We start from the raw sequence: 25,532 nt of genomic DNA, 5'->3' as shown, positions 1-25,532 counted from the left end.
TTTTCCGCACTTTTCTCAACTACAGATGCTACTTGAGCTAAAGTATACAGATTAAGTTCTCTTTCATAGGCTTCCCTTGCCATCATTAACTCCTGCTTATACATCTCAATCTCAGATTTCAGAAACTCATTTTCTTGTTGAAGGGAAGCTAACGTGACAGGGCCTTCTGTAGCAGTTGCAGTCTCTATAGCTGGTTCAAGTGGATGGGAGGATCATTGTTTAGTGGCAGCTTCATTATTTGCATCCTCGGTAGGTGGTTCTTGTGGGACACTTGCTGAGTCAGTAGCTGGTTCTTGTGGGACAGCTACCTGTTGGTTATTGATTTCCTGTTTATCGGCAGGTGGTTCTTGTGTAACACCTACTGAGTCAGTAGCTGCTACATCCTGGTGTGTTTCCTGATCATGATCATTAGCAGGTGGTTCTTGTGTAGCACCTGCTGGACTAGTAGCTGGTTCTTGTGGGGAAGCTACCTCTAGGTCGTCTATCTTTTGTTCCTCCCCAGGTGGTTCTTGTGTAACACCTGTTGAGTCAGTAGCTAGTTCTTGTGGAACAGCTACATGTTGTACATCGTCTTGGGTGTCTACTTTTGATAAATCAACAGCTGGTTCTTGTGGAGCAGCTGCGTCTTCTGAAAGGAATGATGTCACAAAATCCTGAACATTCTGCATTTCAGTACCCGAGGGTGAGGAAGGTAAGGATTCAGGGCCTGGTGGGGTATGGGGTTTTAGGATAATAGGTGGGGAATTTGGGTGATGGTCTCAGTTTCTGCTTCAGAAGACGTCCTCATTCGTCTTCGGGGTAAGGAGGCAGGAAGAACAGTGGTTTTTCTCTTATGAACATTTTTCCTTAGGGTAGAAGGGTCATTAGTAGTAGCAGCTTCTTTAATTGAGGCCCTTGTTCGTCTTTTTGATGGGGGCATGGACTTTTCTTGTCTTTTCCTTTTTAGCTTAGCAAGGGGAATGTCATCGTCTGAATCATCGCTGGGGATATGGACCGTGGGGATGGATGATTCAGGTAAGTTAAGGGGTGGGGTTGATGCAATGGAGGGGTCAATTGGACTAACTATCACGGGTGGTTGGGGATTTTCAGCATTTAATTGGGGATTTTCGGCTACTGCTTGAGAAATTTCGGTAGTTTCTTAAGGATTTTCGGCTGCTGGTTGAGGAATTTCAGCAACTTCCTGCGGGTTTCCAGCTGCTGGTTGAGGAACTTCAACAGCTTCCTGGGGTGGGATGTTAAGGGGAGGAGGATTCTATAGGGCAAAGCCCCGCTAGATTAGAAGCTGAACCAGGCGATGGTGAGTGAGGGAGAGGAGTGGTTACTTTCCATTCGTGGAATAATATGGCATATTCTTTAAACACCCAAGTAGATAGTATGGCATATTTAATAAACGACCATGTCTTAAATGATTCAACAACACAAAGTCATGTTGGTACACTACCTGGTAGCGTCCTTCGCAGGTGAAGTAGTGCTTGACAAACTCTGCGACCTTCGGCCATGGAGGTGGTAATGAATGCAGTGCAACACCCCTGCCTTTAGGTTCGACCCGTTCCCCAGGTAGAAGAAAATCTTGTTGTGCGTTCAGAATGAGGTGTTTACGACTGAACCAACGAATGCCATCGGCTGGTAATCCTAAAACCTGCGCTATATCTTCTTCTGTTACTGGAATTCGCACTCCCTGAACAGTAGAGTAACCTTCCTTTAAATTACGTGCGAATTCCAGGACTTGCTGAGAATCAAATCCTTGGAGCCTTCGGAAATAGTCCACCCAGCTTGCTTGCAGAAAAATTTGATATGCTTCTAGGTATAATTCCAATAGAGCCATTGAACCAGGTTCATTTTGAACAGTGTTACCTCCCATAGTTACCGGTTCAGTAAAATGCACAATACAGAGCCGAGTTACCCGAGCCGAGACAAAGTAAGATATTGCGAATGAGGTTATGACATAATAAGACAGAGGCGGGGTGGCGAGACATGGTCGTAATAAAAACAACAGTGATTAGCATACTAGGTAATGATTGCAAGATTTTGATATTCCCCCCCAACTACGGCTAAAATGATAAGTTTGAATGTACGGCAATTTCGGCGATCATATCAGAATCTTCTCATTAGCTTCTCATTAGGGGAAGCTACAACGAAGGCTTTGTGGGACAAGTTAGGGACTTTGTACCAATCTAAGTCTCTAGTCAATAAATTGTTCCTACGGAAAAAGCTGTATAACCTGAGGATGAAAGATGGAGACTCAGTGACAGAGCATCTGAATGCATTGAATACTATGGTAAGTCAGTTATTGTCTGTTGATATTAAAATTTCAGATGAAGATAAGTGCATTAGTTTGTTGTGTTCTCTACCAGATTCGTGGGATAGTCTAGTTATTGCAATAGGTAGCAATGCAACTGTCTTGTAGTTTGATGAAATAGTCTCATCCTTACTAACATGGGATATGAGACGGAAAAATATGGAGAGCCAAAATGGTGATTCCTTGTCTGTACGAGGACGGTCTAAATCTCCAGGAAAATATGTAAAGGTGGTGTGCTAGAAATGCGGAAAGGAAGGGCACTACAAAAGGGACTGTAAATCTAAATCTCCTGACAAAGGAAATGGATCTGATGATGCTCCTTCTGCAGAGGTGAAAACCACCTCAGATGAAGGTGGGGATGTGTACTTGGCTTCTTCAAGTACACATGTAGATCATGAGGCATGGTTGATTGACTCAGGTGCATCCTTTCACTTCACTCCCCATAGAGAGTGGTTCTGAGAGTATGAGAAATACGATGGAAGTGATGCCTTCTTAGGGGATGATAGGAAGGCTAGAATCATTGGTCACAAAAAAGTAAAGTTGAAGTTGCAAGGTGGAAGGGTTAGAACACTTATGGGTGTTCTGCATATTCCTGCATTGGCCAGAAATCTGATTTACTTAAGCAAGCTGGATGATGCAGGTGTAAAAATAGTGTTCGAGAAGGATACCTGCAAGATGGTTTGGGGAGAACGGGTATTGATGATGGGCGTTCGGATTAGAACTCTATACAAGCTGCAATGTAGCATTGTTGTTGATGGGTGCAACAGTTCTATGGTTCCTAAAAGTGGAGCAGAAAATCTAGTGGTCTCTGGAGAGAAGATCATGTTGTGGCATTAAAGGCTTGGACATATTGGAGAGAAGGGCCTTCGAATACTTCATGGTAAAGGTATGGTAGAAGGTATGAGTAATAGCTCTCTGGATTTTGATTTTTGTGAAAATTGTGTATATGGGGAGTAGAATCGGGTGAGTTTCCCCTCTGGTGGTAAGAGGGTGAAACAGATATTAGAGCTTGTGCATAGTGATGTGTTTGGACCTGTGAATGTTCCATCACTAGGTAAGTCTATGTACTATGTATCATTTATAGATGACTTCTCAAGGAATACATGGATATATTTCCTTAAGAAGAAATATGAAGTCTTTGACAGGTTTAAAAAATTTAAGGCTCTGGTGGAAAACCAGACAGAGAAGAAGATAAAGGTGTTGAGGTCAGATAACGGTGGAGAGTTTTGTAGCAAGGAATCTGAATAATTTTGTAAGAAGTGTGGTATAGCATGGCAAAAGACTACTCCATACACACCTGAGAAAAATGGGGTTGCAGAAAGAATGAACAAGATGTTGATGGAAAGGGAAAGAAGCATGCTCAATGGTGTTGGGTTAGGATAGGAATTCAGGGCAAAGGTGGTGGAGACAACATGTTACCTGGTCAACAAATCACCTTCATCAGCATTGGAGGATAAGACTCCACAGGAGGTATGAACTGGTAAGAAACCCTCTCTTTCACATCTGAGTGTATTTGGATGTGATGCATATGTACATGTTCCAAAGCAAAAAAGAACCAAGTTGGATAGTAAATCTGAAAAGTGCATCTTTATTGGGTATAAGGATGGTGTAAAGGGTTATAAGCTTTGGAACCCAGTAACAAGGAAAGTTGTGTACAACCGAGATGTGGTGTTTAGAGAGGTGAAAGATGTTATTAAACATGAATTCCATCAAAGGAACCTGAGAAGATAGAGTTTGAGCTAAAGGAGGAATAATCAGACTCTACAGCAGAAGAGGAACCATAAGATGAAGAGCCACAAACTCCAGGTGTGAGAAGATCAGTTCGAGAAAGAAGGTAGCCTTAAAGGTATAGTCCATCTGCTTTCTATTCAAATTTTGCTTTATCTATTACTGATGATGATCCTAGAACTATGAAGGAAGCAGTAGATTCAGAGGATGGAAAACTCTGGAAAGAGGCCATGGTTGATTAAATGGCATCTTTGCACAAAAACGAGGCATGGGATCTAGTGGAGTTGCCAGCTGGAAGGAAACCCATTGGCAGCAAATGGGTGTTCAAGAAGAAGACAAATGCAGAAGAAAATGTGGAGAAATACAAAGCTCGGTTGGTAGCAAAAGGTTATTCCCAGGTGCCGGGAATTGATTTTGGTGATATTTTTTCTCCTGTTGTCAAGGTAGCTTCTATTAGATTACTTTTATCTGTTGTTGCTGCTTTTGATTTTGAGGTAGAACAGATGGATGTGAAGACAACATTTCTTCACGGGGATCTGGAAGAAGATATCTACATGAAGCAACCTGAAGGCTTTGCGATGAAGGGTAAGAAAGAACTGGTATGCAAGTTAGAGAAGTCTCTATATGGGTTAAAACAATCACTAAGGATGTGGTACCAGAAATTTGATACATTTATACGGGGACTTGGCTTCACCAGAAGAAAAGCAGATCATTGTGTGTATTTTAAATTAATTGGTGACTGTGTTATTTATCTAGTCTTGCATGTGGATGATATGTTGCTGGTTGGAAATGACAAAGAAATTATCAAGGATTTGAAGACCCTATTTTCCCTCAAATTCGACATGAAAGATCTTGGTGTTGCAAACTATATTTTGGGCATGGAAATTAAAAGAGATCGAGCAAAGAGGAAGCTCTGGTTAAACTAGAGGAAGTATGTCGAGACAATAATGCAGAGGTTTAATATGTAGGATAGTAAACCGGTGAAGGTTCCTATTCCTGTAAGTGTAAAGTTATCTACCGTACAGTGTCTCTAGACACAAGAAGAGGAAGAGGACATGTCCCGTGTTACATATGCAAGTGTAGTCGGTAGTCTGATGTATGCAATGGTCTGTACTAGACTAGACATTACACATGCAGTGGGAGTATTGAGTAGTTTTATGTCAAAACCAAGCAAGGAGCATTGGACAGCAGTGAAGCGGGTTTTCAGGTATTTGCGTGGCACTAGTGATTATGGTTTGTGCTACCAAGGAAGACCAGGATTAGACAGAGTTTTGGATTTCGTGGCTTTGCTGATGCCGACTAGGCTGGAGATCTGGATCAGGGAATATCTACAAGTGGGTATATGTTTCACCTATTTGGAGGTGCAGTTAGTTGGATGATTAAGAAACAATATGTAGTGGCACTATCAACTATAGAGGCTGAATACATGGCAACCACTCATGCAAGCAAGGAAGCATTTTGGTTGCAGAGTTTGTGTTCAAGTATGGGTTAGTGCAGGGAGATATAAGGATAGACTGTGACAAGAAAAGTGCAATTTTCTTGGCAAAGAACCCTGCTTACCATTCAAAGACAAAGCACATTGATGTTCAGTATCACTTTGTGAGGGATATGATAGAAGAAAAAAAAGTGTTGCTGGTAAAAGTGGACACTTTGAAGAATACTACAGATGCATTGAAAAAATCTATTAGCTTTGAGAAGTTCTCTTGGTGTAGAGAAACAATGGGCGTTTCAGGGCTGGATAAATGACTAAGCTCTCCTCTGGCCCCCTATGGAAAAAAAATAACAAGTGGGAGAATGTTGGGTTGTGTTATATTCTTTCCACGACGAGCCCACATAGTTAATCGTGGGGTTAGAGGGGGGGCGGAGCCCCCCCTTTGTTGCGCAACAGGGGGTTATAGGGGGGGCAGAAGCCCCCCTGTCTAGGGGGTTTGAGGGGGGTAGGTAGCCCCCAGTGCCCTGGGGAAATTTTTTTTGGACCCTATATTAGGTTGTGCAGACCCACCTATGGTTTTGTGCATGGTTTTCGCATATGGTTTTGGACGCGATGGTTTTCAGTCCATGGTTTTGGACGCAATGGTTTTCGATCCATGGTATTGGATGCTTCAGCATGTATAAATATTTATTGCAACATTGAAAGGAATATAATGAAAAATCAAGCTGGTAGTCCCGGTTTTGGGATCCAGGGAAATCTCTATGTATATGTGTTTTATGTGTTATGCTCTCGCATTGTTTATTTTCTTTGTTTTAGAATTCGTATGCAGGTAATTTCTGTATGGGGTTAAAACCTACATGTTTCTTCTACCTTAACCTGAAACGTGGTGGTCTAAGGTGATGCCACCTGAACCTTGGTTTCTTGAGTTTTCTCTTTGCCTTTCGAAATCTGGTTCTTACCCTGCTTTCCAAGTTTACATATGGACTTTTTGTTGGATTTTTCATCCTTTACTTCAACTATATTGGTCTCTTTCACTATGTGGGTAATCTTCTTCCCATGTGTTTCATGGAGCTCTTCCTCCTCACAAATGTTTAGTGAGGAAGACTATGTATGACGTAGTAAATCGGTGCTAAGTAGAAATTCAAACCAATGAATCTTCCTCTTATTAGCTGCAAACATGACCAAACTTTTAATGAGGGAGGAATGGAAAATATTGGACATATGGTTATCTTTCTACATCTGAACTTTCATTGCCATCCTTTCCAGACTTTTTAATAATAAGAAGGGTATGTTCATAGGTTTTTTTTTCTGTGAAGTTCCATAGAAGTCACAAATGATGCTGGTACACCCTATTGAATCTATCCTCACATATGAAATACCGATGGATCACTTTCAAAATCTCATTGTAATGGTCCTGGAGGTAGATGGTGGGGAAAGTTGTGGCAAACTTATCATTGAACTCAGGCTTGACAAACTATTTAAAAGCTTAAATATCAAGCTCATCACCTTTGAACCATTTTTCACCTGTTGTGGGGAGGCTTGTGGCATTTGCAATTAGTTTATTTTGTGACAATGATTTCCACAGGACCTGAAGTCTGGCATTTTTGTCAAACTGAATACCGAGCGACTTCCACTCTTCCAACAGATCAAGATGAGAGGAAAGCCTACATTGCAAATGCAAAAGCCATGAACTCTATCACTAGTGGAATCATTGATTCTGAGTTTACAAAAATCATGCACTGTAACTCTGCGAGAGAAATGTGGGAGAAGCTAGTTAGTTTGTACGATGGAGACTCAAAAGTAAAAAAGGCAAAGCTTCAAACTCACAGAAGACAATTTGAAAGCTTGAAGATGGAAGAAGAAGAAGATATTGCAGCATACCTCCTCCGAGTAGCTGAAGTGGTAAATTCCCTGAAAGGATTGGACGAAAAGGTTGAAGAAAGTACTATTGTACAAAAGGTATTAAGGTCCCTTCCAGACAAATTTGACTCCAAAATAAGTGCTATAGAAGAATCAAAGGATCTTGACACCCTCAAAATGGATGAACTCCATGGAATTCTCACTGCTTATGAAATGAGGAAAGGTGGACCTAGCTCCAAAGATGCAGCATTCAAGGCCTTAAAGTCAAAGAAAGGGAAAGAAAGGAATGACTGTAGTGATGAGTCAGATGTGGAATCCGAATTGGCTCAATATGTACGAAAGCTGAAGAGAGGATCTAAGCTTAAAGGCAAGTATCCTCTTATCTGTTTTAAATGTGGTAAAATAGGTCATTATGCAGCAAAATGTCCTCATAAACATGACAGTGATGATGAAAGAAATTCTAAAAGAATGACATATAAAAAGAAAGGGTTCAATAAGAAAAACCTTCTCTCTAAGCAAGATGAGTCTGATGAGGATGAGTTTATGGTCATCAAAAAGAAATCAGATGAGGAAAGTGATCATGATGAAAGCCAAGAAGCACTATTCATGGCACTCACAGATGATGATGACTCAGGGCAAGAAGGAAATGTGGATGAACTGTTAATAAGTGCCATTGAAGAGAATGAGAAACTACGGAACAAAATTATCTCTCTCAAAGTGGAAAACGAGGAAATAAGAAGGAGAGAAGATCTCTTGGAAACAAAGCTTAAGGAAAAAGAAGAGACTTGTGAAGAACGTGAGGCTGAAGTAGTATCTCTGAGAAAGGAGTTGGAGCAAATTAAAAAGGGCTGTAAAAGCTCTCAAATACTTGATACTATTCTGAAAAATCAAAAACCTCAACATGATAAGTCTGGAATAGGTTTCAAGGGAGAATCCTCAAGCACTAAGAATAGTGCGAAAAGCTATGCCGATGCACTTTCCTGTAAACCAAAAGATGAAAAAGTTTCTTATCAAAAGTGTATCCCAAATTCCAAGAATCAAGAAAGAGTTATTCCAAAGAAGAATGTGGAGTCGAATCATGGACACTACAGCAAATACAAACCTGTACTCCACCAAGAGCCCATCAAAAATCCAAAGGAAGAGGGAGGAGTAAGTCTCAGGAAGGAAGGCGAATTAAACCGTGGTTGCTTCAAAACCATATTTCTTGGACATTGTTTTCACTGTAAAAACTTCGGGCACCAAGCTAGACATTGTATGGCTCGCAGAAGTGAAAAGACAACGCAAAAGGACCAAGTAATCAACTCCTATGCTCCCAAAAGACAGGGACAAATCAAAACCTTCAATTCATTCGATCCCTTGACTAAATTTGATCTGACTTGCTCTTTTTGCTACAATAATGGACACTATGAACAAAACTGCCCACTCAAAGGAAGAAAGATGAGCAGCAAGATCTCTGCAATGGACAAATGCGGCCTGGCTCTATTTGCGCAAAATAATGGAAACCAGTGGTTTGTGGATAGTGGGTGCTCCAGACACATGACAGGAGACAAAAGGAAATTTATCTCACTGAGCAAAAAGGAAGGGAATGTGTCCTTTGGAAGCGGAACTGGAAAAATTGCAGGAAGAGGAACAGTTACTCTGATCAATGGAAAAGGAAAAGCTCAAGATGCTCTGTTGGTTGACGGACTCAAACACAACCTTCTGAGTGTCAGCCAAATTTGTGATCAAGGACATAAGGTTGTCTTCAGCACCAAAGACTGTGAAATAAGGAACTCTGTCTCTGGAAAACTTGTGGCAAAAGGAGTAAGAACACCAGACAATATTTACGTTCTGAACAAGGTTCAGGAGAACAAATGCTACTTGAGTCAGGCAGATGAGAGTTGGTTGTGGCACAAGAGACTTGGACATACCAGCTTCGAAAATCTGGTCAATATCAGCAAAATCAAAGCTGTACAAGACATCCCAAGGTTGTCCAAACCAAAGCAAGCAGTGTGTGGTCCATGTCAACATGGAAAACAGACCAGAACTAGCCACAAGACAAAGGAACACTGTACATCAAAGCCCTTGGAGATCATCCATGCTGATGTGTGTGGGCCAACTAGAAATCAAGCACTCCAAGGAGAAAGGTACTTTGTGTTATTTGTTGATGATTATACTAGAATGATGTGGATATATTTCATAAAGTATAAATCTGAAACTTTTGAGTGTTTTAAGAATCTAAAAGCCCTTATAGAAAACGAAAAAGATTCAAACATTAAGTGTCTCAGAACAGACAGAGGAGGAGAATTCACATCAAACGAGTTCAGTGAGTTCTGCAATATTCATGGAATTAAAAGGGAATTCTCGGCTGCCAGAACACCTCAGCAAAATGGGGTAGTTGAAAGACGAAACCGAACTGTCCAAGAAATGGCAAAAACCATGCTGTTAGCAGCAGACCTACAACCTAAATTCTGGAGGGAAGCAGTAGGGACAGCTGTCTATACATTGCATCGGACTCAATTAAGACCAAATTGTGATAAAACTCCTTATGAGCTATGGAAAGGGAGACCTGCTTCAGTGAAGTATTTCAAAATATTTGGAAGCAAGTGCTTCATAAAAATAAATGATGGTTCACCTGGAAAATTTGATTCTCGGGTTGATGAGGGGATATTTCTTGGATACTCTCCACGGAGCAAGGCTTACAAATGCTACAATTTTCGACTGAAGAAAATAGTGGAAAGCATCGATGTTAAGGTTGACGAAGATCTTCCAGAAAAGGAAATTGAAGAAGAGGAAGATGACTTTCTCATTGAAGAAGAAGAATCTAAAGAAGAAGAGATAGATGATGAAAAAGAAGAAGAGGAAAGAGAACCGGCTTATACTCCTTCAAAGATAAAGTATGTAGAAAGATACCATCCAGAAGAACAGATCATTGGCGATAAAGATGAAGGTGTGCAGACCAGAAGAAGGATAGCAACCTCACCCAAGAGAAAAGCCATTGCCCTCCTATCTATGATAGAACCAGAAACATTCACAGAAGCAAGTAAAGATCCTCATTGGGTAAAAGCAATGGAAGAAGAAATATTCCAAATTGAGAAGAACAAGACATGGGAGCTGGTACCTCGTCCGAAGGACAAAAACATAATAGGAACCAAATGGGTGTTCAAAAATAAAATGAATGAGGAAGGACAGGTTATCAGAAACAAGGCAAGACTTGTTTGCAAAGGCTATTCGCAAATTGAAGGAGTTGACTTTGAAGAGACGTTTGCACCAGTGGCCCGTATGGAAGCTATTAGGATGTTTTTAGCATTTGCTTGCTCGAAAGGATTCAAAATCTATCAAATGGACGTGAAATCAGCATTTCTAAATGGGGAACTCAAGGAGGAAGTCTACATGGAGCAGCCAGAAGGTTTTGATCTGACAGCAGGAAAGGACCTAGTCTGTAAGTTGAAAAAGGCATTGTATGGGTTGAAACAAGCTCCTAGAGCTTGGTATTCAAGACTGGATAACTATCTCCAACAACAAGGCTTCAAAAAGGGAGTGGCTGGAAGCAATCTATACATAAATACAGATCAAGGTAAGTTACTAGTTGCTCTTGTTTATGTCGATGATCTGATTTTTGCTAGTAATAATGATGAAATGAGCCATGAATTTTCTCAAAGCATGGCAAAAAAATTTGAGATGTCAATGATAGGAGAACTGTCCCACTTCCTTGGACTTCAAGTATCTCAAACCAAAGCAGGATTGTGTATATCTCAAGCCAAATATCTAAAAGACATGCTCAAAAAATATGGAATGGAGGACTGTGCAACCGTGAGCACTCCCATGACCACAAACTGCAAACTGAGCAAAGATGATGACTCCCCTCTAGTAGATGCAACTCATTACAGGTCAATGATTGGAGCCCTTCTATACTTAACAGCTACACGACCAGACATAATGCAAGCAGTAGGAATGGTGGGAAGATTTCAATTGGCTCCCAAACAATCTCATTTATTAGCTGTAAAAATAATTCTCAGATATCTGAAGGGAACGTCTGATTTCGGTCTTTGGTACCCAAGGAACTCAACACTGACTGTAACTGCATACACCGATGCTGATTGGGCTGGAAATATAGATGATCGGAAAAGTACTAGTGGAAATGCATTCTTCCTAGGAGACTGTTTGGTATCCTGGCTCAGTAAAAAACAGTCATCCATATCATTATCCACAACCGAAGCCGAGTATATTGCTGCAGCAGACTGTTGCTCTCAGATACTTTGGATGAAGGAAGCGCTAAAAGATGTTGACATATGTACAGATCAACCAATTACCGTTTATTGTGACAACACTAGTGCTATCAGTCTCAGCAAAAATCTAGTGATGCACTCAAGAACCAAACACATACCAATCAAGTATCATTTCCTCCGTGAGCAAGTAGCTGAACAAAACATCGCTCTGGAATATATCAGTACTAAGGAGCAGATAGCTGATATTTTCACAAAACCTCTTCCTCGGGAAGCTTTCGAACATCTGCGACAAAAGATGGGGGTTATTTCCTTATCATCACTCAAGTTCATTCATAAAGATGCAGCAGGACAGGGGGAGCAGTTTGACAGGGGGAGTTCGTATGCATTCCTTTGCCATTGATGTCAAAGGGGGAGAAGGCAGGAGAATATTGCCATCAATAACAAAGGGGGAGATTGTTGGACACAGATTGTCATTGATGTCAATATGGCAATATTCAAGAGGAGGAGATAGAGCATATCGGAGCCAAGGGGAGCAAATGGACCATGAGGAGCAGATAGAGCAAGAGGAGCCAAGAGGAGCAATATATATAGAGCCATCGGTGGAGTTGCAGGAGGAACCATATAGCAAGGAAGCATATCAGAGTCATCAGTAGCTATCGGAGGAGCAATGGATGCGTTTAAAAGCAAACAGAGGACACAGAGAGCCATCAGAGCAAATAAGAACAAACAAAGCCATCGGGAGGATTATAGTGTATATGGTATCAAAATATAATTATATATATATAGCAGGCGGAATACACCATTGCTGAAACCGTTGTTGAACACTGTTGAAACCCCTGGAGAAAAGTTGCTGACACACCAATTTCTCCGTTGCTGAAACACCGACACTTGTCAAAAATTTGCTGATACACCAGTGTCAGCGTTGCTGCAACACCAGTTTCAGCGTTGCTGTAACACCAGTTTCGGCGTTGCTGAAACACCAGTTTCAGCGTTGCTGTAACACCAGTTTCGGCGTTGCTGAAACACCAGTTTCGGCGTTGCTGAAACACCTCCGCGACGACATTATATTTCCGCGTTGATAAAACACCTCCGCGACGACATTATATTTTTGTGACACCATCAATCGAAGGTAATCATGAGGAAGATAAAGCGAATGGAGGAGGGAAGCCGGAAGGTCAAGCGAGTGTTGAGGAAGCCGAAGCTCAAGCGAGCGAGGAGGAAGCCAAAGAGCCATTGAGTAAGTGGAAATGAACGGACAAAGGCATGAGAATGTATAAAACAGTAAAAACAGGGAATTGTTGTGAGAGCTGCTATTGCTGCTGTTGCTGTTGCTGTTGTTGCTGCTGCTGCTGCTGCTGCTACTGTTGCTGTAGCTGTTGTTGCTGTAGCTGCTGTTGTTATTGCTTCTGTTGCTGTAGTTGGTGTTGCGATTGCTGTTGTTGCTGCAGCTGCTGAAAGTTGCTGAAATACGCTGTGAAGGCCGTTACAACTGCTGAAAGTTGCTGAAATACGCTGGAGGAAATAGAGGCCGTATGAGGGTCCAACAGAACAGAAAGAGGGTGCAGCAAAACAGAAAGAGGGATGAAGGACCAACAGAACAGTAGGCAGTCAAAGGGGAGAAACAGCCAGCAGAGAAATAGTCATGCTGAAGCATTCATTGTGACAATGAGAACATAAGCTTGAACAGAAAATTGTTCTTTATACAGAGTTTAGTGCAGCTAACAGAAGACTGACTAAAGCTGTGTGAAGACATTATCAGAGAGAAAAATGGCTATTGGAGACTATGTGTGGGCAGTGTGCAAAGTTGTAAAGACTCATTCATAAGAAGACTGGTTGTCATTGATACTGTAGCTTGGAAACTACAGTGAAGCTGTAAATAGATAGAACTCAACAGAGAAGAGTTATGAGAGCAGAAGGATTGGAGTCCTTGGGGTTGGTGCCTCAAAAGTGAGAAGGATTGAAGTCCTTGGGCTGGTGCCTCAGAAGTAAGTAGGATTGGAGTCCTTGGGGTTGAAGCCTCAGAAGTAGGAAGGATTGAAGTCCTTGAGAGTTTGTGCTCCTAAGTCCAAGATTGGTGTCTTGACAAAATAGAGTTGGTGCTCTGGAGGTTGGAGACTCACCAAAGTCCAAGTTGGAGCTTGGAAACTGATTGCAACCATCTATATATTGTATTTATTTTACTACACAGTTTACATTAATAAAAGCATTTATTCTTGTTGTTCATCTTGGGTTCTGAATATATATGTTTTAACTGGTAAAACAATAGTGAGAAAAAGAAATACTGATTCACCCCCCCTCTCAGTATTTCCAACAATCATGGAGGGTCATGGTGAAGAAGCTAGCCAATATTGTATTATGACCCATTTGCAGGACTTTCTGGCAGAATGTAATGCAACCGAAATTCTCAAAAGTGACTCTATTGGCGTGTACAGGTCAGAGAGTGAAAGCGTGAACAGGTTAGAGACTGAAAGACTCGACAATTGTGACAATGCAAACTTCAATAAATAGCAGTATTAGATAGTGATGACAAAGTAGGTTTCTAATGTTCAAGGTGAGTGGGAAAGCACCCAATTACACTTTACAATTTACCTTGGCCATTCAGCATTGCATTATGGATACATTTCTCATTAATAAAACATGACTTCAAGCTAGAAATTTGACTGTACGCATGGTTGACAGGCAGGGTGTGCATAGTGAAGTTTTTTAAAGAAAATGTAACAAGAGCTTTATTATGCTTAATCAAAGTGTTGAACAATAAATTCACAGACTAGGTAACTGAATCCTACCTCCCATAATGTTGAGACTGATTTGTGTGAGCTCTGGTAGATTAGGGACACACTGCGCAATGGTTGTGTAGCACTCTACATAGAAACAGCGCGACACAATTTCTGAAATTCTGTGTAATTTTCCTTCAATGTGTAACTAGTCTTCAGATCTCCTACACAATGAACCAATACATTTGCCTATGATCAAAAACAATGAAAATTGTGGCCTCGTGGAGTGATTTGAAAATCATTCCTAATCTTTGTTGACGTAATTAAACATGGTGTTTAATTGATGCTCCACCTGGAAAAAAAAGAAAAAGAAAAATCATATTTGAATTTGGGAGTGTGACAGGATCTGGGAAAATGATGTGGGTAAGATGATAAAAGTTTGCGTATGGTCTATGTGGGTGAGGTTCACTCATCATACGCAATGATGCTTTAGCAAGGGAATTTAGGCCTAGGGTAAAAAGGGACTTAGGATAAAGGGCGATTTAGGCCAAAAATAGGAATAAGGGATAACATGACTATTTAGGAATAGGAAAAAGTTTGAAAGAATAAGGGGATAAGGGAATAGGATGATTAGGGCTACGAAAGAAAATAGGGAATAGGAAATGAGGGAAAGAAATGATTTTACAAAAGGGAGAAAAATTGTGACATTTGTGACCATGTTGCTTTAAACATCATCCCTTTGATTGTAAACATATGTTCAGGTGAACACCCTAATAAACCCTCAAAACCCTGACTCAAAAATCATAATGACACCTCTCAAAAACTCAAACACCCCCTTCCCATTAATGATAAAAAAATTTATGACCAAGTTCATGATGACTTTCCAGGCAGTAGCTGGTCGAACTCATGAAAGTGAAAATGCTTATGAGTTTGACCTTTTCCATGACAGCAAAATTATTTTCAAAGAAATTTGGCTATTAATAAACTAATTGACTCTAACATTGGCTCCATTGGGGATGGAAGCCTCCCTGTGAGGTGCCAAGAATGACACCGCAGACTAGAAGCCTATCCATTGGGCAATAGAAATAATGTACAAAACTAATAAAAGACTGACAAATCTAGAAACATTTACTGATCGGACTAACTAAAAGAGACTACATAACTGACAGACTCTAATTTGACAAACTGACTTATTTATGGCAACAAAAACCCATGACCTTATGGCCTTCACCTCAAGCTTCAAATCCCAACTACTACTACCCACACTTTCATTATTCAACAATAAAGCGATATATATAATGACATCATATTGAAACAGTGAAATTATGTGAGAAAGTGCTTCAACAGCCTTCAATTTACAGGACCTACTCAAAGTGGTTCATCAAATGAATCCTCAAGCAGATAAGCGTTCTTTCTCATGAATGCAGTAATCTTAAATGGTCCCTTCCACATATTTTCGAACTTTACATGTTTTCCCTTGTCTTCATTCTGAGCATCCCACTTTAATACCATATCTCCAATTTGAAAATCAGTTGCCTTTGTTCTTCTATCATAATTTATATTTATTTTGTCTTCTCCCAACTGTGTGTTTTTTAACACCTTTTCTCTGGACTGATGTATTTGAATCATTTGGCCAATCCTTCCCTGCATTTCATTTGGTTCTACCTCAACCTCCTGTAATAGTTTCATGATTGGAACTCCCAATGAAGAAGGAAAAAGTGCATTTGTCCCATAGACCTGCTTAAAAGGAGACATTCCTATTGACTTCTTGGTACTTCCATGATCTACCCACAGTGTGTGAATCAACTTTTTATGCCAGCCCTTCTTATTCTCCTACAACAACTTCTTGATAATGTTGACCAGACTTTTATTAGATGACTCAGCCAAGCCATTACCTTGAGGATAATAGGTTGTTGATAGAACGATGTTGTATTTATGGAAAAATTATATCATCTTCTTTTACTTAAAGGAAACATACCAATATGAGACAAAATGTTACCTTCCAGAAATTGAATGATCACTGTGTCAGTAGCTTATCTGGTGGGGACTGCTTCAATCCACTTGGTAATATAGTTTATTGTCTTTAATATCCACATGTGTTGTCCAGATGAAGTGGGATGAATTTCACCAATAAAATTGAGTCCCCATTGCTGAAATGGTGAATCAATTGCTATAGGCTTCAGGGGTAGAGGGAGAAACTTTTTTCTGCCTTCAAACATCTGACATTCCAGATAGCTGGCCACTTTTTTATAAACATCAACTATAAAACTAGGCCAATAAAGGCTAGCTCTTAGGATCTTGCTCGTTGTGGTTTTCCAATACAAGTTCCCACCATAATCTCCTTTTTGGAACTCCTCCATTACTACTTGAGCCTCGTCTTCTAGCAAAAAATTGAGCAACATTCCATCAAGATCCTTCCAATATAAGAACTAATCAATAATGCAGAATTTTACTGTCTTCAATTTTAGAAAGCGAGCTTTAGTTTTAGGCCATTCTGGAGGTGCTTGTAAATGTTGCAACACATATAAAATATTGGCATACCATGGTGAGGAAGCAAACTTTTCCGACACTTGTTGGCTAGTATTTGAGAGTTCCTCTTCTATCAGGATAGCTAAGGAATTGATTTGAAGTGACTGCAGATTTGATTCAGCTAACATTTGAGCCAAGCCTTACCCTTTAATCAATTTTTTTGGCTTGATCTCAATGTCATATTCAAGTATGGAAGCGATCCACTTACCCCTTCTCCCATCTAGATCACTCTGAGTCAAAATGTTTTGGATGATTGCACTAGGCATATAAGCCACAACATGGGAATGCAAAATATATACCCGAAAATCCTTCAAAGCCTTGACAAGAGAAAATGTTTGTTTCTCCACTATGTCATATTTGAGTGCAGCATCTCTAAGCACCCTACTGAAAAATGAAATGGGTTTTTCAACTCCCTGTTGATTTTTCTGTAACAGGACAACAACAATACTGTGCTCAGAAGCGAAATAAAATACTATGAATTCTTTTGCATAATCTAGACTGGCCAACGTGGGAACATGGGACAATGCTTCCTTAACTTCACTTAAAAATTTCTTGTTGTCTTCACCCCATTTCACCTCATTGTCCTTCCTTAACATGTCTATAATTTTTCTCAAAATTTCGGTGAGATTCAGAATGAATCTCCTCAAAAAATTAATTTTACCCAAAAAGGACTAAATCTCCTTTTTACTCCTAGGAATCTCCATTTTCTGAATTGTTGCAACTCTATTAGGATCTATTTTGATGCCATCTTTTGAAATGATATGACCCAACAATTTTCCTTCCTCCGATCCAAACAATGATTTCTTGGGGTTTAATGAAATGTCATAATTCTTACACTTATCAAAAACTTCTCTTAAGTGCTACAAATGATCATCATTAGACTGTGAATAAACAGTAATATCATCAAGGTATATGACAAGAAACTTATATTTTTCCTCTGCAAAAGCTATATCCATAGCTCATTCATATGTTTCCCCTACATTCATCAGATCGAACGACATCTTGGCATATTTGAAAGTCCCCCAAGGTGTGGTGAAGGCAGTCTTATCTTGGTCTTTTGGGTGAACCAAAATCTGGTTATACCTGAAAAAACCATCTAGCAAGGAAATTCTTTTTGCACCAACTACCTTCTGAAGAACATGGTCCATTTTTGGCAGCAGATATTTTTCCTTGAGTGACAACCTGTTCAAATTCTTGAAATCTACACAAAATTTTATCTCTCCTATCTTCTTTTTTACTGGTACCAAGTTAGATAACCAATCGAAAAAAAGAAGAGGTACAATAATGTCGGCATCAAACAAATTCCTTACCTCCTTTTCAATCAAGGGAAAAATAACTGGATTTGTCCTTCATAGCTTCTCTTGAATGGTTTTTGATCTGCTTTGACTGATATTGTATGTTGAATAATGTCTTTGTTATACACCTTTAAGTCCTTGTATCCAAAGGAAAACACATCAGAAAATTCAGTCATCAATTCCAAACATGTTTTCTTCATTTCTAGCCTCAATATCTTAGACAACTTTATAATTTTTGGGTGTTTTGTTGTACCTATATTGCATTCTTCAACTCCTTCTCCTACAGGTGCTAGTTTTGGCCTTTTGGCCACATCATTATGGTCAAACCGTTTCTCCAAAGGTACAAATCCTCTTGGAAGGACATTTTCTTTGAGTTATAATATCTTTAACTCAGTACCTTGTTTATCTAACTCTTCTTTCAACTTATTAATAAAATTCCCTTTATCTACATCTTCCCATCCGCCATCCCTTTCCAATTTCATTTTGGAAAATCCCTCCTTCATTAGAAAAGATTTCTCCAACTGCTTGTCATTTTTAGAGACTTGCCAGTGCTTCATATTATCCGAGACAACAAGCCTATGTCTGAATTCTACCTTGTATTTCCCTTTAACACTGCTCAGAATTTCAAAGTCAGAGGCGAAGTGGCCAATGCATCCATAACAACATTATCCTTTCTTGGAACAACTGAAAAACTGTAGTCAACAAAATTTTGCAAATAATCTAGTACAACATTACGATAAGCACGCCTCCAAGGGTGTTTTGTTTGATATTCACCTTTAACCTATCTAAAAACCAACTCAGAATATCCATAAAAAACTATTCTTCTAGCTCCTAATTTCTTCAAATTTCGTAAAACCAAAATGAGAGCTTCATATTCCGCTACATTATTAGTACAATAAAAAACTAACTTGTATGAGCATATCTCTTACTTACAAACTTCTGGGTTGATTATCCATATCCCCACACCAACACCTTCTTTGCTTCCTACCCGATCGAAATGCATAGTCCAAACACAAGGTTTTTTCTACTATTTTTTGCCTATTTCAGCCTTCAAACTCTCAGTTTTCCATGGACACTTTGGCTTCTCTATTCCTCACTTTTGTTGTTCTCCTGTCCCTCCATTCCACGATCATTTTCTTCATAATTTTCCTTGTTATTTGCTTCTTTTCTAATGTCTGGAACAACTGATTTTATTCTGTTGCCTTGTTCTTATTCTTTTCCCAAAATTTCTAAATTCTGAGCATTGTCCCTCTCCTCTTCTACATCTGAAACATTCTCTTCATCATTTGGACAACCCGAATTGAATAACACAAATGAGTCCAAATTAGAATGAACAGTGTGCAAAGGATGACTCATTGGTTTATCCTTACTACTGATCATGTATTGCATGAGCAGTTCTCGGTATAACCTGCTTGACTGACCTCTGAAAACTGAAACTGTGATGTAGGACATGTTTGTTTGCAATTCCCCGTGCAATTTCACCAACCAAGATCTAAACAAAAGCATACCATACCTGGGAGGTATACTCGCTACCAAAAAATACATAACCATACATTTTGAATGAATTTGAGTTGAGGACACCGCTAAATCCTTAATTAATCCCAGACACTTCTTCTTACTAGAATCAAATGAATAGAGGTCCTTGTATGGTATTGTAATATCTAGGCATAACCTCTCCATGATCACTTTCAGCATTAGATTATGTGAGGCTCTAGAGTCCAGCATAACATTATGCAGTATTTGTTCATGCACATTCCAACTGACATAAAAAGGAGGAACATCCCCATCTTGCTCTTTGTAATCAATCTTTGGTCCAAGATAATAGTTGGATTATCATCCGCTATATTAACTATATCATAGGATTTTTCTACTCTAAGTGCCTTTAAAATATGAGATCTATATTGGTCATTTCTTACCAATTCACCAAGAGGAATAGAGATTTTTAATTTACCAATTTCAGCTTCAAGATTAAAAGGATTTGATACCTTTTCAATCTCTTTATGGGCAACTTCCTTCTTTTCTGCAGCATCTTTGGATGTATCTTCTTTCCTCTGCAAGATAGTGATAGGAGGCTCCTTCCTTTGGGCACTTGTACTAGGGGCATCCTTATTCACATTGTTGGCTACCATTTCTTTGTTTGTTGTGCTGTTGATTGGTATTTCTTTTTTCACAGCATTGTTTCCCACAATTTTGTTCCTCAAATTATATTGTCGTTGCACTTGCATGATGGAATTTTGATATCCCTTCCTATACTCCTCAGATTCAGTCATCAACACATCCTTTTGAGAATGAGCAAGTAGCAACTGTTCATCCTCTGCCTCAAAATTTCAAGCAGCTCCCGCTCTTCATCTTCTTTAGTCTAATACATATCTTGCTGCATGTTGGTGGCCAGATTTGCATACTTTTACTCACCCTTTTACCCTGTTCTTTTTATCCATTTTATGCCAATAATGGTTAATCGATATCTTAAAACACACAGGTATACCTCTTCTAATGTCTTTATGGATTATTGGTCAATGAAGCATAGTTATAGGCGACTATTACCTAAGCGGCTTGCTAATTTAGCTATTTCTACCGATTTGAAAGAAGAATGACTAGGACCATGATTCATTGAATGATACTGTCAAAGTTGGCAGCGATATCCTTGAACATTGGCTACAACGGTGAATAAATCTCTTGATTGACATGATACTATCTTTTACATTCTTTTTCGTTCTGAAAACCACCATGTAATTACTGTATTATTGATAAAATGTATAAAGTAGGGTTGCGGGCTATGAAAGCTATCGCTGTTAAGATTCATTAAAGTTATAGGAGAAATACTCTAACTCTGAGTCTCTAACAACATACTTGTAATATTTCTTTAATTAATGACAGTTTGATCTTCTGAGCATATTGTGATTCGTTGATCTCACCACAACCTTGATCACGGAGTTGGGGTCACTCTCCTCACCAAATGTTGTTGGATTAGATGTGTGTTTAGGTTTATTTCCGTTAGTTTAGTGTTGTTGTGAATGTTTATTAGTGTGTGCTTTGAGTCCTAATTGTTGTTATAATTATTACTTGTTGTTACTCTTATTTGTTGTTACAGTTATTTCTTGTTGTTACACATTGATGAATTTATAATTAATGTTCAATGTTGGGTAGGGAAACTGTGGCCTGCACATAAAATGCATGATAGCCTTGAAATAACTGGTATAACCCCGGATTGACAATTAAATGTGGATTGTGTGAATTGAATGATTCATACTTGAACACCAACCTTTTGGTGCCATTGTTGGGGAGGATATCAAAGGCACGAAAGTACGAACAGTGTTGACCATATGACTGATCTCTCATCCTAGCGAAGGAAGCTTACACCTTGCTCCAATTCCTGAGTATTAGATCGTTTGGTTGTTTGGTTTCTTATTTTTTTAGGATTATTCTCTTGTCCTGGGGAAGGAAGTTTTTATCACCTTGCTCGAGGTCTGGAGCTTTAGGTTTCTTTTTTTTAGCTTTCATAAGTATTGCTCTCACATCCTGGGAGGGTAGTTTTATTTTTTTCCTGTTTCAGGTCCTGAGCTTGATTTTTTTTATTTGTTTATTTTCTCTCTTGTTTTCTTTAGGGGCCACTCTCTCGTCTTGGGGAGGGAATTTCTTATCCTACTCCAAGTCTTGAGCTTTTAATTTGCTTGAATGTTTCCCCTTTTAAAAGGGGTTGATTTAGGCAGAATAAATTACATCCAAGAGATCATCTCAAGGGTTGAGTCTGGAGCATCATCACAAGCTTCCATTAGGGTAAGATCTCATACGAGATCTAGATGAAAATCAGTTTCACAACCAGAACCTCACCCAATAGCATAAGTGCAAGCCAGGGAAGAAGAAGTAGCAAGTAGAGGATCTAAGGAACTACATATTGCAAGTTCAAAGCAAGAATATTTGAGGTAATTCTTTGCACCATTTGATCAAGGGAGTGTTGTTAAACAACTTCAATCACCTCTTATAGAACAACCAGAGCCAGAACCTATTGAGATTCCAATTGGGTATTGGCAGATATTCATGGCTCCTTCAACACTTTCCAATTAGAGATAACAAAGGTGATGCGCCTATGAAGCCTATTGTTTTAACAACACTACCTAATTTCCATGGTCTTTCTTCTGAGGATATGAACACATTCCTTTTTGAATTTGACATTTTTTTCGGGGGTATGATTATATTTTTATGCTTAGAAATTGAAGATATTCCCCTCTACTTTGAAGGGAACAACCTTGAGATGGTTTATGGGTTTAGGGGGAAAATCTATTGCTACATGGGATGATATGAAGACGATTTTCCTCAAGAAATATCAGGACTACTGCAAATCCTGAGATGTAAAGGAAGAAATTTTTAAGATTATGCTGAATGAGGATGAGAAAATGGAAGATTTTGTGGAATGTTTTCAATATAGTTTGCAGAGATCAGGCCATAGTGACATGGATAAGAATATATTTAAGAATATCTTTCTCAAAGTACTGAGGGAGGAATCTCTGGAGTTATTGAACGTAGTAGAGAAAGGAGATATATCAAAGGAATAATTTGATACCATCTGTGAATTATGCATCAAGTGTTTAGGAGGGGCTGCGAGACAGAGGTATGGAGTCCAAACTCTCAAAACATCCAACGGTGGAGTTACAAAGGTTGAAATTGGGAATCTGCTGGACAACTTGAGAACCAATATCCTAAGCACATTATCATCGCAGCTAGACGTGTTGCAGGCAAAATAGAAGTAGATGGAAGCAGAGAAGGCTATGTCTATTTTCTACCTCAATGCAAGAAGAAGCATCCATTGAAGGAATGTCCATTAAATTCTGTGGAGACTTGTGTAATATGTGAGCAGAGCCATTCCACTAGCACTTGTTTGTCTCTTCCTGGATTGAAGGCAGTATTTCAGGGAACAAATGAAGAAGCATATCATCTTTACTTTATGGTATCAAGGAAACCATGGCAACCACAACCGCCAAACATGAGTCAAGGTATGCCCCAAGACCCGTCTCAGTATTTAATAATATGAATTTTGGTCAGCAGTCTGTACCCTTTTCACCTTCTTGACTGCAATATTACCAATATCCAATGCCCTGACACCCATGTTACCCTCAATCTAGTCCAAATTTTTCATGGTCCCAGAATTGGCGTGGACCTCCTCCTCCTCCTTCAGGACAACTCTCCCAACCTATGCCACAACAACGGCTATAGCTACCTGCTAATGCACTCACTAGTAATCCTCCTCTTCATCCTCAACTGTTTTTCCAATCCAATCCAAATCCAAATAATTGAGGGGCTCAATAGTTTGAGACACTCAACCTCCCTTCATATAGTATCACCACTATTATCAGGAAATCTAGTGTCTATGCAGAGCTTCTAGTCCCACTAAGGTTGGTAGCTACCTTAGAAACAAACAAACTAAAACCACTTTTGTTTTCCTTTATCAGAAGTAGATAAGAGGGGAAAGAAGGAGACGAACCTCTATCTTGTGCTTGGTTCCTTGCTTGATTTCTCTCCCTTCTGATAGATCTTTGCCACTCGCTTCCTCGTCTACCCAGCTTCAAAGAGCACCTGTGGAATCAAAGCAGCATAACACTATCCAAGAACAGAGATCTACTATCATAAACAATATAGGACCAGATATATATTGACCACACAAAAGCATATATCATCAAACATACAAGAATGTGGAGGAAAACTTGAATAGCTTTATTAATAATCAAGAAAAGCAAAGAGGATTACAACCAATTTTTCTGAACCAGCGTCCTCCTCTGAGCAAGAAGCCCTTCTTCACCTCATGAAAAGCTTAGATCACCCAACACTATGATGTTACAATAAGAAACCAACAGCACTTCCTTACAAGATGCAAAATTCCAGCCTCTGGATCTCTGGGATGAGGGATCCATATATAGATGTTTGCAAGGGGATGAGTCAGCTTCTGGGATCTGACTAGTGTCCTCTCTCTGATAGTTCTTGATTCCACTTGGAGAATAATGATCTCTTACTCAATCGTGGTCGAATTCAGAGAGGCAAGTGTCACAGGAGAAGCTTTTGGAAGATTCCATGATCCTCCACCTCACAGATTGACCCTGCCATTTGTCCACTCTCGCCCATCGCACCCCATAGAAGGGCTTTTCAGTATGCATCGCACCTCCTATGTGCATTTAGGTGGGATGCAGCGCAGCTTGACCATGGAGTAGGTGAGATGGTCCAATTTTGACCAGTTCTGAGTAGTTTTTCATGGAGAACTTCTGGGAGATGATGTAATCAGCTGACCTTGTTCTTTTAGGGGTTGGAACAACACTTTTAGGGACTTAGGAGCCCTTGGTTTATGGACATTTATGATTGGGGTTGCAGTGCCCAAAAATGTCTATAACAGTTGCCCCCTAAAGCATGAGGACGTTAATCTTTTGATGTCGGGTGAAATGCTTTATCAAGAGGATCCGAAGTTTTTTCGAGCTGGAAGGCGACCTGTAATAAGATACAATACAATACATTATCTTCATAATATTTTCATGATCTAGCTGAGGCGGGCATTTCCCATGCTCAGCTTTATAAATTCATTTTCATGTACATAAGCCAAACAATCGTCTGTGTGTAGACTGATGATTCTGGTAGAGCCATCATCCCTTGGGTTGGAAGATTATCTGTGCAGCAATGATGTAGATTTGATGTTTTTATTTTCCTGAATATATATCGCAGCCCGGATGGATGAAACTAGATCCAGGGTCTTCAATCTCGTTCGATCTTCTCTCAAAGTACAAGTCGATCCATGTGAGAGATGTTCTGGAGTCGAACATGGAAAGACATTGCCTGATTACCAGCGAATGATGTAAGTTGTTAACAGGCACGAGAGGAATCACCGATAATGATGATGACCCTCAAGGTACTACAGTACAATTCACGTGGTGTGAATAAGGGACTTGGCATCGAACACCATGCAAAATCTTTCGGTCAAAGGCCATTGATGTAAACCTATTGCCAGAAGTGAGAAACTTGCCATTGAGGCATGCAAGCTCAAAGTACTGAAAGGGTTGTTCCTAGATCGACTTCCTGGATAATGAGCTGATGTCGACAAGAAGCGATCCTTCATAGGAGGGCCTTAGTGAATCCCACATCAATGACACAGAACAGAGCAAATGATCTTAATGGAGGTGAAAACGATCTGATGATATAAGGTTCAAGGTGGCGGTCATGAAAGAATGGAGCGTGAATGTATTGCAGCGGATGAGACACAAGTGAATTCTCTGAGCGACTTCTCTTGAACATACCGGCGACACTGACATGATGGATTGGTAGCGTTAACCCCAAATATGGATGGTGTGATGGACCAATGGTGATATGACCAGTGAACGGAACAACCCAACCCGACTCGGATGCAGAGTGAAAGTGTCATGTTCAAGAGCGACTTGCTACCAATAAAGTTTCTTCAAGTTTTCTTCCCAATTTTTCCCCAGTCATTGCTGA

The sequence above is a fragment of the Pinus tabuliformis genome, chromosome 2_1 (assembly GCF_031772625.1).
Source record: "Pinus tabuliformis cultivar Carrire ecotype Pingquan chromosome 2_1, CPIR1, whole genome shotgun sequence".
Lineage (NCBI taxonomy): Eukaryota > Viridiplantae > Streptophyta > Pinopsida > Pinales > Pinaceae > Pinus > Pinus tabuliformis.
The sequence above is the reverse complement of the archived record's forward strand: the minus strand, read 5'-3'. Positions refer to the sequence as shown.